This window comes from Zeugodacus cucurbitae, chromosome 2 (assembly GCF_028554725.1).
Source record: "Zeugodacus cucurbitae isolate PBARC_wt_2022May chromosome 2, idZeuCucr1.2, whole genome shotgun sequence".
Classification (NCBI taxonomy): domain Eukaryota; kingdom Metazoa; phylum Arthropoda; class Insecta; order Diptera; family Tephritidae; genus Zeugodacus; species Zeugodacus cucurbitae.
In genome coordinates this window covers 21,701,259-21,711,469 of record NC_071667.1, presented here as the reverse complement: position 1 = coordinate 21,711,469, position 10,211 = coordinate 21,701,259, and the positions used below count along the sequence as shown (strand labels likewise).

At 30.6% G+C, this 10,211-nt stretch overlaps 1 protein-coding gene across 1 annotated transcript in view; it reads left to right on the top strand.

Moving 5' to 3' along the window:
* The first annotated feature begins 1,153 nt into the window (after positions 1-1,153).
* LOC105219549 (probable basic-leucine zipper transcription factor C) overlaps positions 1,154-10,211 on the top strand; it is a 44,769-nt gene continuing 35,711 nt past the window's right edge. The window contains exon 1 of the mRNA XM_011195769.3: positions 1,154-2,003. The gene's annotated coding sequence lies outside the window, so the exon portion shown is untranslated. The remainder of the gene's footprint in view (positions 2,004-10,211) is intronic.

Below are 10,211 nucleotides of genomic sequence, written 5' to 3'. Positions count from 1 at the left end.
TTTTTTTACTCTGAAGAACTGCAACAGCAGACACCTTAGTCTTATTGCCTGTAATTATTAAGCTTTGGAAGGACGCAGAAGATCTCGACGATCTGGTACGTTTGAGCAGGTGAGATTGCTATGTGTTCCCTATACAATTTGCTTAGTAATATGTGTGTTACGAAAACATTCCCAATAGGTTTGGCTCCAAAAATCGCCAGGTCTGAACTGTAGTATATATTTCATAACCAGGCAATGGTCTGTAAGGTTCGATGTAGATAGATGAATATTAATAGTAATAATATCTACTTTTGAGTACTATTTTGCGGATAATTTTCTTTGAGTTCCGCAGAGCAATTAAGTCTTGAGTCTACTCTACGCTTATTTGATTTTATGTTATTTGTGGTGATATAAATGAGAGCTTTTCGGAAGAAGGGTATGGAGTTTTATATAAGGTTTTATTGTTAAGAGCGTTTAAGAGGCGGAAAATGTTTTTCGTAAAGAGAAATTATTTTTATACTTCTGATTTTGATGCGAACGGATTTTGTTGCAGTTTGTGGTTGAACATCGTAAACGAATTTTGAGGGTGATTGTGTAGTAGTTGATGATCTGATTTTGAATAATATTCGAACAATTTGCATTGAGATTGATTTTTGAAGCAATTTCATATTTATTTAATATTTATTTAATTCTTTAACTATATCTAAACGATAATATTGATTTTTAGTAGAATCCAAGTCACTGGCTTCTGTTACTGTCGGCAAAAATATATGACAGTGTTAGTTCTTACAACATTTTACTCTAAGGCAGCAAATCGAGTGTTCACTAATCAATATAATTAACTATAACAGGGTGCTTGAGTCAAAAAAGAAGACGAAAGGACGACATGTTCAACATAAACTAAGTTTAGAAAAAGCTTCAGTTTATTTACGGATGGTTCTGCTGGGCTACAATTTCGGAGGTAATTTATTCATGATTTTTATGCTCATTTTCTCATTTCTCTCTATCGGTCTCCCTCTCATCGTCGCTACACTGACGTTTCCGCGAAATGGAAATTCGTTTATGAAATTTTTTTCTACCAAAAGCTCAAAATCGGCCATTTTTTAAATGTCGCGTAGGCAACACTGATTTCACCACTTGGCAGCCAATGGAAATCAACACGGCCAATACAAAAGCGTACGCTTCTCACGGCTACACCACACTCGCGTCAGCTTAATCGTACATCACACATTGTTTTAGACGGGCGTCTTTGCTTAAACGGTATCGCCGATGCAAATTCTAATAAAACGAAAAGTCACAATTTTAGCGACCATAAACAAAAGGCCAAACAAGAAGCAGAGAGTGTAAACGGAAGGCACGCGCGTGCGAGCAAACACTAAATCACACATACACCCACACATACATACACACGCGTGTATAAAAATAAAAGAAAAAGCGTGTATTTTGGACGCGGACGTGCTTAATTTGAGAAGCTTTACTAATTTATGACAAGAAGGTGCATAGATATAAAATTTATCAGCGCCAAAAAAAGAGGCAGTATTGAAATCTATATAGAAAATACATATATGTACATATATGCAAATTACAGAACCTTGGTTCAGTTGAAACGAAAATAGTGATAAAATAATCGCTTAGCGTCTCGTGTGTCTACTGCTGCGAAATTTTGCAGAATTTACCACAGTGAACGTACACGACCCTACAGTGTAGAGCAAAACAAGTTTTGGCAAAAAAAAGAGCAAAAAAAAAATATTTTTTTTTGGTTGCAAAAAGGTGGAAAGCCGAAAAGTGTAAGCCAAAATTGTGGTGTAATTCCGTGTTTAAAAATAGCCATTCACTAATAAAGCATTTGGCGTGTCAGCAATAAGAAAAAAGAAGGAGCAAGAAAATTTTGTGAAAAATAAAAATTGCAGGAAGTGCAAAATACAGCATTAAAAGCGAAAATAAAATTTGTGGCGGAGCGTTGCATGCAGCAAACACCGGAGATATATACACACACACACCAACCAAACTTTCAAAATAACGCTGTAAGTATTTTAACCTTTGCAGCAACACAACACAAAGCAATAAATCCCACAAATAGTATTGAAAAAGTAATAAATGTCTGGCGTTAGACCAGACGGTGGTGGGGCGGAAACTGCCGACACGTGCCGCGGCTGTCAGGGCCATTTTGCGCACACATACACAGAGACATATTAATTTTACACACTCATGTAAATCCCCAAAGTATGCATTTAAAAATTCTTATTCGTATGTGTGCAAGTGTATGAGTGTTTCTGTGTGTGTGTGTGTGCGACAACAAACAAAGCACAACAATGCGGCAGCAACGACGCGCTCTGATGTCGCAAACATTTTACTAGTTGTTATTGTTGTAATTTTCATTTCTGTTTTGACGTTGGCTTTTGTCTGTTTTCTTTCAGCGGCGTATTCAAGCTGCGAACGGCAAACAAAAGTAAAAATGCAAAACGCCTACAAAGGCTTTGTACGTTGTATATTATATATTTATATATATGTATATATATTTTGTGTGATTGTCTCACTCATGCAGCAGCAATTGCAATACGTATGCATGCAACAACTAAAACAACAACTACTACAGTGAAATTGGGATTTTCGCCTTCCATTGGCATTTTTGTTTCCTTTGATCGCATACATTTTATGTTTTGCCGTCGCTTTGTTTGCACTGTCTGCCACATGCAGACATACATACAAACATTCCTACAATACTTTTATATTTATATGCATATACTACCAATATATGCATCCAAGTTAAATGCAGCAGCCATTTTGTTGGGATTATACATTTTATTCTCTTATTCCTTTTCGCTACTCTTCCCTATTTTAGATACATACATACATATGTATATATCATTTATATGTAGCTACGTACATATGTATGTATATAGTCCAGCTTTGCTGTTGCATACAGTCGTCGCAGTCGGCTTTACATTGTCAAGGACGAATTTAGGTCGAATAGTATAAGCGTGTGAATGCGCGCTGTTCAATGCTCAAAATAAGCGTGCACATATACAATATACATACAATAAATACAAATACATATTCTTCATATATAGTTATGTAAAAAAATATATATATATAGGTGTGCGCACAAGGATATCCTTCTGCCGGCTGCTGGCATTGATTTTGAATACAAACGCCAATTGGCGGTGTGGCAAATACATATGTACATGTATTTATGCCTGACAGTGTACGTGCTAACGATTTACACGTTCTTCTCATGCTTAGCACACACATACAGTGTCCTTAAAAGGAATTAAAAATAGATAATTATGCTACAGTTATTTTTGGTCCATAGAAAATGGATTTCTCTAAAGAAAATCGCATAAACAACAACAAATTAACAACGCCTAACGGTACTTAAAATATATTTATGAAATGCTCAAGAATTTCTGCGTGCTATTTGAATTTATGCAACTAAAATAGTGGGTAATACTTTTAAAACTTACCCATGGTAACCAAAATGTGTGTACTCAAATCACCCCAAATAAAATCCAGTTCCAACTTTCATTTTATTACCAATAAATAGGCAGAGTTGCTTTCGCAAACTCCTGTGTTTGTCACGTTTCTCGAAAATTTCACAGATTTCGTGTTGATCACAATTTCTGCGCAACTTAAACACTGTCCTACCGAATGCCACTACAGTTACGGCTCGTCGACTAATATTATGTAGAATGTTAATAGAGAGAATTGTAAAATTTTTACACACGCAAATATGCCGACGGGCACACGCGCCTTTGACCGGTCGACCTCTAGGGTATATCCTTCTTGTTATTTTCTCTTTTTTCTGCTTTCTTTTTGTGTACATATTTCTTGTCTGCTATCCCGGCAGCGTAAGCGTGTCTGTCCTAAATTGTTATTTCACAGTCGCATCGGAGCGCATTCCACCCAAGCAATGGTGTGCGTGGGTGTGGGTTCGGGTGGTTTAATGATATCTCTAGGCAAAGAAAGTGTGTAAAAGTTAAAGGAAATATTTTATAGATGGTATTATGTATGTGATGGTTGGTGTAGGAATTTTGGTTTGTAAATGGGAAAGGTAAAGTGTGTCGGTTTTTCGGTTCCCTCTGGCTCTGCATAAATTTCGTATGCAAAATAGGAAATGAGTGCGAAATTGAGGAAACCTGGATTTACAGTTAATTTGTTATTTTTTTGGCGAAATGTGTTGTAATTTTGTATATTTTACTTGAAGTAAGTGGGAAAAATGTGCTAAGTTTTGGGGAAGAAGTTAGAAGAAAAGCTGTAAGTGTGGGTGTAAGTAGACACATATGTATATGAATCATAAAAATTGAGGTTTTGATTTTCAATTCAAAGTCATGGCAACTGCGCGAAAAATAGTTAATATGACAAGTATATCTGATTTGACAGGTATGTATGTGTCTTGGCTATAGGATAATAGTGAACATAACAGAAAAAGGTGTCCATAAAAATCGGACTCAAGTTGTCTGATTGTTAATTCATTCAACTAAATGACATTTGTTGCTTCTCAAAAGTGTTTTCAATGGCATTCAGCAATCATTGATTAAAAATAAGATTATTTACTCCAAAGTACTAATAAACGGTTAATATGAAATCTTTGTTTACTTTTGTTATTTCTCAAAGGTATTTTCAAGTGCATTCAACAAAAATTAGAGAAATATCACTGACAAAACAAATACATTATACAATTTAACGCTTAAATATTTTGTTGACTGTTTATTGTGATTGTGTAAATATTTATGCTAAATAAACGGCATTTCGTTTATTTATCGTTTACTCGCAAATATCAAAAAACAAATACAGACAGATCCACATACATACATATGTGTATGTAATGCCAAATCTTCCCTGAAAGTATAAACAATGTAAATCAATAAAGTAAAACAATGTAAAAACAAACAAATATTTAACGCAAATAAATATAAATCTACATAAATGTGAATAAAGTTATATGAATAACACACTCGAACGTTTGCAAGCTTAACACACTTCATGACATAATTCTACATACAAATATTTAAGATAATTTTCAGAATTTTACACAGCAGATGGATTCCCGGAAATATACTCGAGTTTTTAAACGGAGTTAAAGGAATGTAAAAACAAAAAAACTAAAAATAAAATTAACAGAAACCCGGAAATCTAAAATTTGACAAACGGTTATTAAAATACCGCTATTATGTGCATGCGCATCCGCTTCGAGAGCAATAAAGTAGTGTAATTGAGGTGAATTTCAGGAAGATTGTTTTATGTCAGAAGTGGTTCCTAATATTTGAAATTTGAACTCTTTTTCTACTGAGCTGGGGCATATGCAATATGCGTTTACTTGTATATAACATAACAACAGTCAATGCCACTGACATTGTATATGAGCCAAGGGGTTACTTGCACACAAAAGAATCATTTGCACTCATATTACATATTTATGTATATATTGGCGAACGCCTTTGGTGAAGTACTATTTTTTTGCCACTTAAACGGCTTAAAGTTGCATGCGCAATTCCTTTGTTCCTTTATGACTACTCAGTGGTATAGTGAGTACGCGATAAAATAAAATAAAATAAAATAAAATAAAATAAAATAAAATAAAATAAAATAAAATAAAATAAAATAAAATAAAATAAAATAAAATAAAATAAAATAAAATAAAATAAAATAAAATAAAATAAAATAAAATAAAATAAAATAAAATAAAATAAAATAAAATAAAATAAAATAAAATAAAATAAAATAAAATAAAATAAAATAAAATAAAATAAAATAAAATAAAATAAAATAAAATAAAATAAAATAAAATAAAATAAAATAAAATAAAATAAAATAAAATAAAATAAAATAAAATAAAATAAAATAAAATAAAATAAAATAAAATAAAATAAAATAAAATAAAATAAAATAAAATAAAATAAAATAAAATAAAATAAAATAAAGTAAAATAAAATAAAATAAAAAATTTAGAAAAAATTTTAATAAATGTAATTTAAAATATATTTGTTCAACTAAAGCGCTTTAAACATTTTTTTTAATTTAAACTTTTTTAATTAACATGTTTAATTATTATGTGCTTTTATTTATTTATAAATTAATGAATATTTTTGTATTGCAAAATTTTTTACACTCACACATCTTAGATAAACACTGTCAATTGTCACTTGTGTTCATGGCCATTATACCCAATGGGTGGTGCAGTTCATGGATTGACTTTTCGCTTACGAAACATAAAAATATAATATTTCTTCATACATATGTACATATATACAGTCATAAAATATGCAGCAGCGTGTGGTGACACGCTGTTGTGACAGAGTTACAACAGTTAATGGCGATGTCGCAATGCGCTCAGCGTGAAGCTAAAAGTGCTCAGCGTGTTCGCGCCTCAATATGCAATTGTATGTACATATGTGAGAGCATTGAATTAGGGAAGATTGATTATTATTTTACTCAATCTACAGATATGTTACATATTAATAACACATGCATATATGTACCTTGGGTTTTATTTAATTTGTTTACAAATACAACAAATTTCTACTCGTGGCAATTTCAACTTTGGCATATGTGCAAATATTTTTAGTTTGAATATTTACTTTTCAAAACTAGTTAGAGTCAGTTTAAACAGTTAAAATTTTGAAATAGGTTGGTTAGTCACTGAATGTGTAGAATATGTATGGTTCTATGACTTATTTGTTCTAAAACAGGGTGTCATTTAATAGAGAAATAAAATGATTAAATATTGTCTGTCAGTAAGGAAATTATTTTTTTGATAGCCCGTTAAAAATAATAAAAATAATGTTTATATTTATGTATTAAAAATATGCGGCAATCGCAATTACCTACTTAATATTTTATACCTATAAATGACAACTCCTAGATGAACTTTTATTTTCAATTTCGTTAGAAAGCAAACATACCGTAGGAAAATCCGAAATCCTCGTGCAATATGACCTGAGTAATTTCCGTAGGAGATATGATTATAGGCATGCATTTGTGGTAGGCACTTGTTGGCGCTACAGTCAATTAATTTAGTTAATGGCAGTATGTTAAAGAAAGTTACTCATTTTCTATAAACTAGACCTTGAAAGATAAGAAGCAAGACATTACTATTTGTCTAAAATTGGAATCATTATGGGGTAATTTGAGATATAAATAACTGGGGATGTATGTATGTACACATATATACGAGAAAATTGCTTTGTCATCATTAGTAGAATAGAAATTTGTCGGTCAATGTTGATATGCGAAAAGCATACATACATCTATTAGAGATTATAATTAATCTATTGCGTCCCAACAATGAATCACATACAACATAAAATTAAAATTAACATAAATCTACGCTATTAAGTCTATTTTTAGATATGTTTGTATTTAAATAAATTGGCGCAAAAGTGATTATCAATAGACGAAAATATATACACATATAACATATGCATATACATAATATAAATAGATTTAATAAGGAAAAAGTAATATAATACAAATGATTTAAAAAAAAATCATTTAATAAAGTAAATCAAAGTAGAAAGTTGTAAAAAATAATGATAACAAAATATATAAAGAAAGAAGTAATTATTATAACTATAGTAATAATATTAGCCAAAATATAAAATACAAAATAAAATATGATAAATATCAAAAAAAAAAAAAATCAATGAATATAAAAAACAAGAAATAAAAATTTAGGCAGAAAACATTTAATAAAAAAATTGAACTTTCAAAATGCCGTAAATAATACAAAAAATAAAAACATAAAAATTAAGTAAGTTTGTTAAATAAAAATAATGAAATAAAATAAAATAATGAATATTTAACTAATAATATAATGAACAAATTTAAATATTTTAAAAATTGATTATATATTGGAATATTAAAAAAATTAAAAAAAAAATGATCGAAAAGTAATTATCAATTTATCAATTATCAAATTATCAATTAATAAAAAATATCAATTAAATTTTCAAGTAAAATAGTTGGGAAATAATACAATAATAAGTAATTATATGATACCTAATAAAACAATAGGAAACTAAACAATAATAAAAACTGTATAAAATAAGCAATTAAATAATAAAAAAAAGAATTTAATAAAAATGTATTAATAAAAACTTAAATAATATTGAATACTACAATAAAACTACAAAAATTTATTTAGTCATGACAGGTTATAAAAAGCGAAAAAGAAAGAAATAGTTGATTAGACATATAGAGAATTATAATAAATTAATTAAAAAATATAATATTATAACTCAATTAAATAGAATAATAATAAAACAAAAAACTCAAAAATTAAAAAAATAAACAATAATGAATTAATTATATAAAGTCAATAATAATGAAATAAAAAAATAATGAACAAATAAAATGATTAACCCAATGAAGCACTTATTTTATGTTATCGCTACTAATTCTAAATACCTATGCACATACTTACATACATATGTATATACACACGCCCACAACCCACCAGAATGTCTAACGGCACTAAATGCAAATATAATTTGCACAGATTAAATCTAAATATGCTTACGCACATTTAATTACCAGTAGTTTTCCTATCATTCGCACGAAATCAAGAAACAAAAAATGATATTCCAACAATTCTACGCATTGTATCAGCTGTGCCGACGGCACGTAGCCGGCATGAGCAGTTAACAAAGACACCGACACAATAAAAACAATAAAAAAATAAAATTGGTTCAACCAAATTCCAGAAAACTAACAAAAACTGGAACTAACCAATTTGGGGAGATAGCTTATCATTCGTGGTACTCAAGCGTATTCATAAGCATTTTTTTATATCACGTAGTATTACAAGCATAATTATCGCGCCAAATGATAAGGGTATTCACAAGACTCTCATTAAAATGACAGTTCAATATTTATGACTATTTATAGTTTGTGCGCTGAATTAGCTTAAAGCTTGCTCCGAACAGCTTTGTGCTTTTTGGCAAAGCTTTTGTAGGCCAAAGATTGAAACGGTTCTTGATTATTACCTGCTGAAGAGCGATCAAAGGTAGAAGAATTTGGAATTGTTTTGAGGTGTGTACCACGATTTTAAACCGATAAAAGCTGACTTCTACAGGTTTAAAGTCGCCTTTTAGGAAAAGTCGAAGGTAGACAAATATTTTGTTAGTAGACTGACAATGAACTTAGAAATAACAGAAGAGAGATTAAGTGGTGTGCACTAACAATTAAAATCACGACAGCAGCCTGAAGGTTTTAGTGAGTGAAAATACGTTGCAGATAGTGGCATATTTACAAAAAAAAAACATAAATTTCACAAGAATAATGAAGTTGAATTTCCGGAAATTATTTTTCTACTTTTAATTGAGCTCGAACTCGTCTAACTCTTGGCAAAAAAAACAATAATTATGAGAGCATGAACAACTGTTTGTAGGTTGGTAGATGTAGTTAGATATGTGTAGAGCAGACATATTCATAGTTCATTTAAGTTTCATCAACCCAGAAACTCCAAGCTCTTTTCACATGTCACTTCATATTATCGAAACGTGCCAACATTTCTGCCGTTAATCTCTTACATCTACATATGTACATATATATGTATATTTATTTACGTGTAGGTATGTATGAATACATGAAGGTTCGCTGCTTAGTTGTGCGTTGTGTTATCGCCTCGTATGCGCTTAACACGGATGACTCCACTCAATTTTCGCAGAAAACTGCTACGCCCTACTTTGTTAAACGGCAACACTACAACGGCATGACAGCGCTGGCAATGATGATTGAGGAGTGCGCGTGTAAAGTCATTCTATACATAGGAGTATATGTATAGATATATATGTATATATGTGTATCTGTATGTATATCACTCCATATGTGAATATGCATGGAGCGCGTGCGGTTTATGTATACTCCTCTACATATAAGACATTCACACGCCGAAATTTTTATTAATTTATGTACATATGTATATAGATACGCGCGTGTAGACATATATATGAACATATGTACATAAATGCATGCAGTTATGCCAAATACCAACAAAAACAAACACACATGCTCACATACATATAAACAAACAAAAGCCATTGAGGTGAACGCGCTAATCAATTTTTGTTTACTTTTATTTTTGTATTTTCTTTTGTTATTGTTTTTGTTTTCACTCTTTCGAAGAGCCGCCAACAACCAAATAAGCAATAGCATTAGCGCGCACAGGTATGCTGGTATAAAAATAATAATAATAAAAGAAGTGGTAGATAGATAGATATATATCTGCTGAA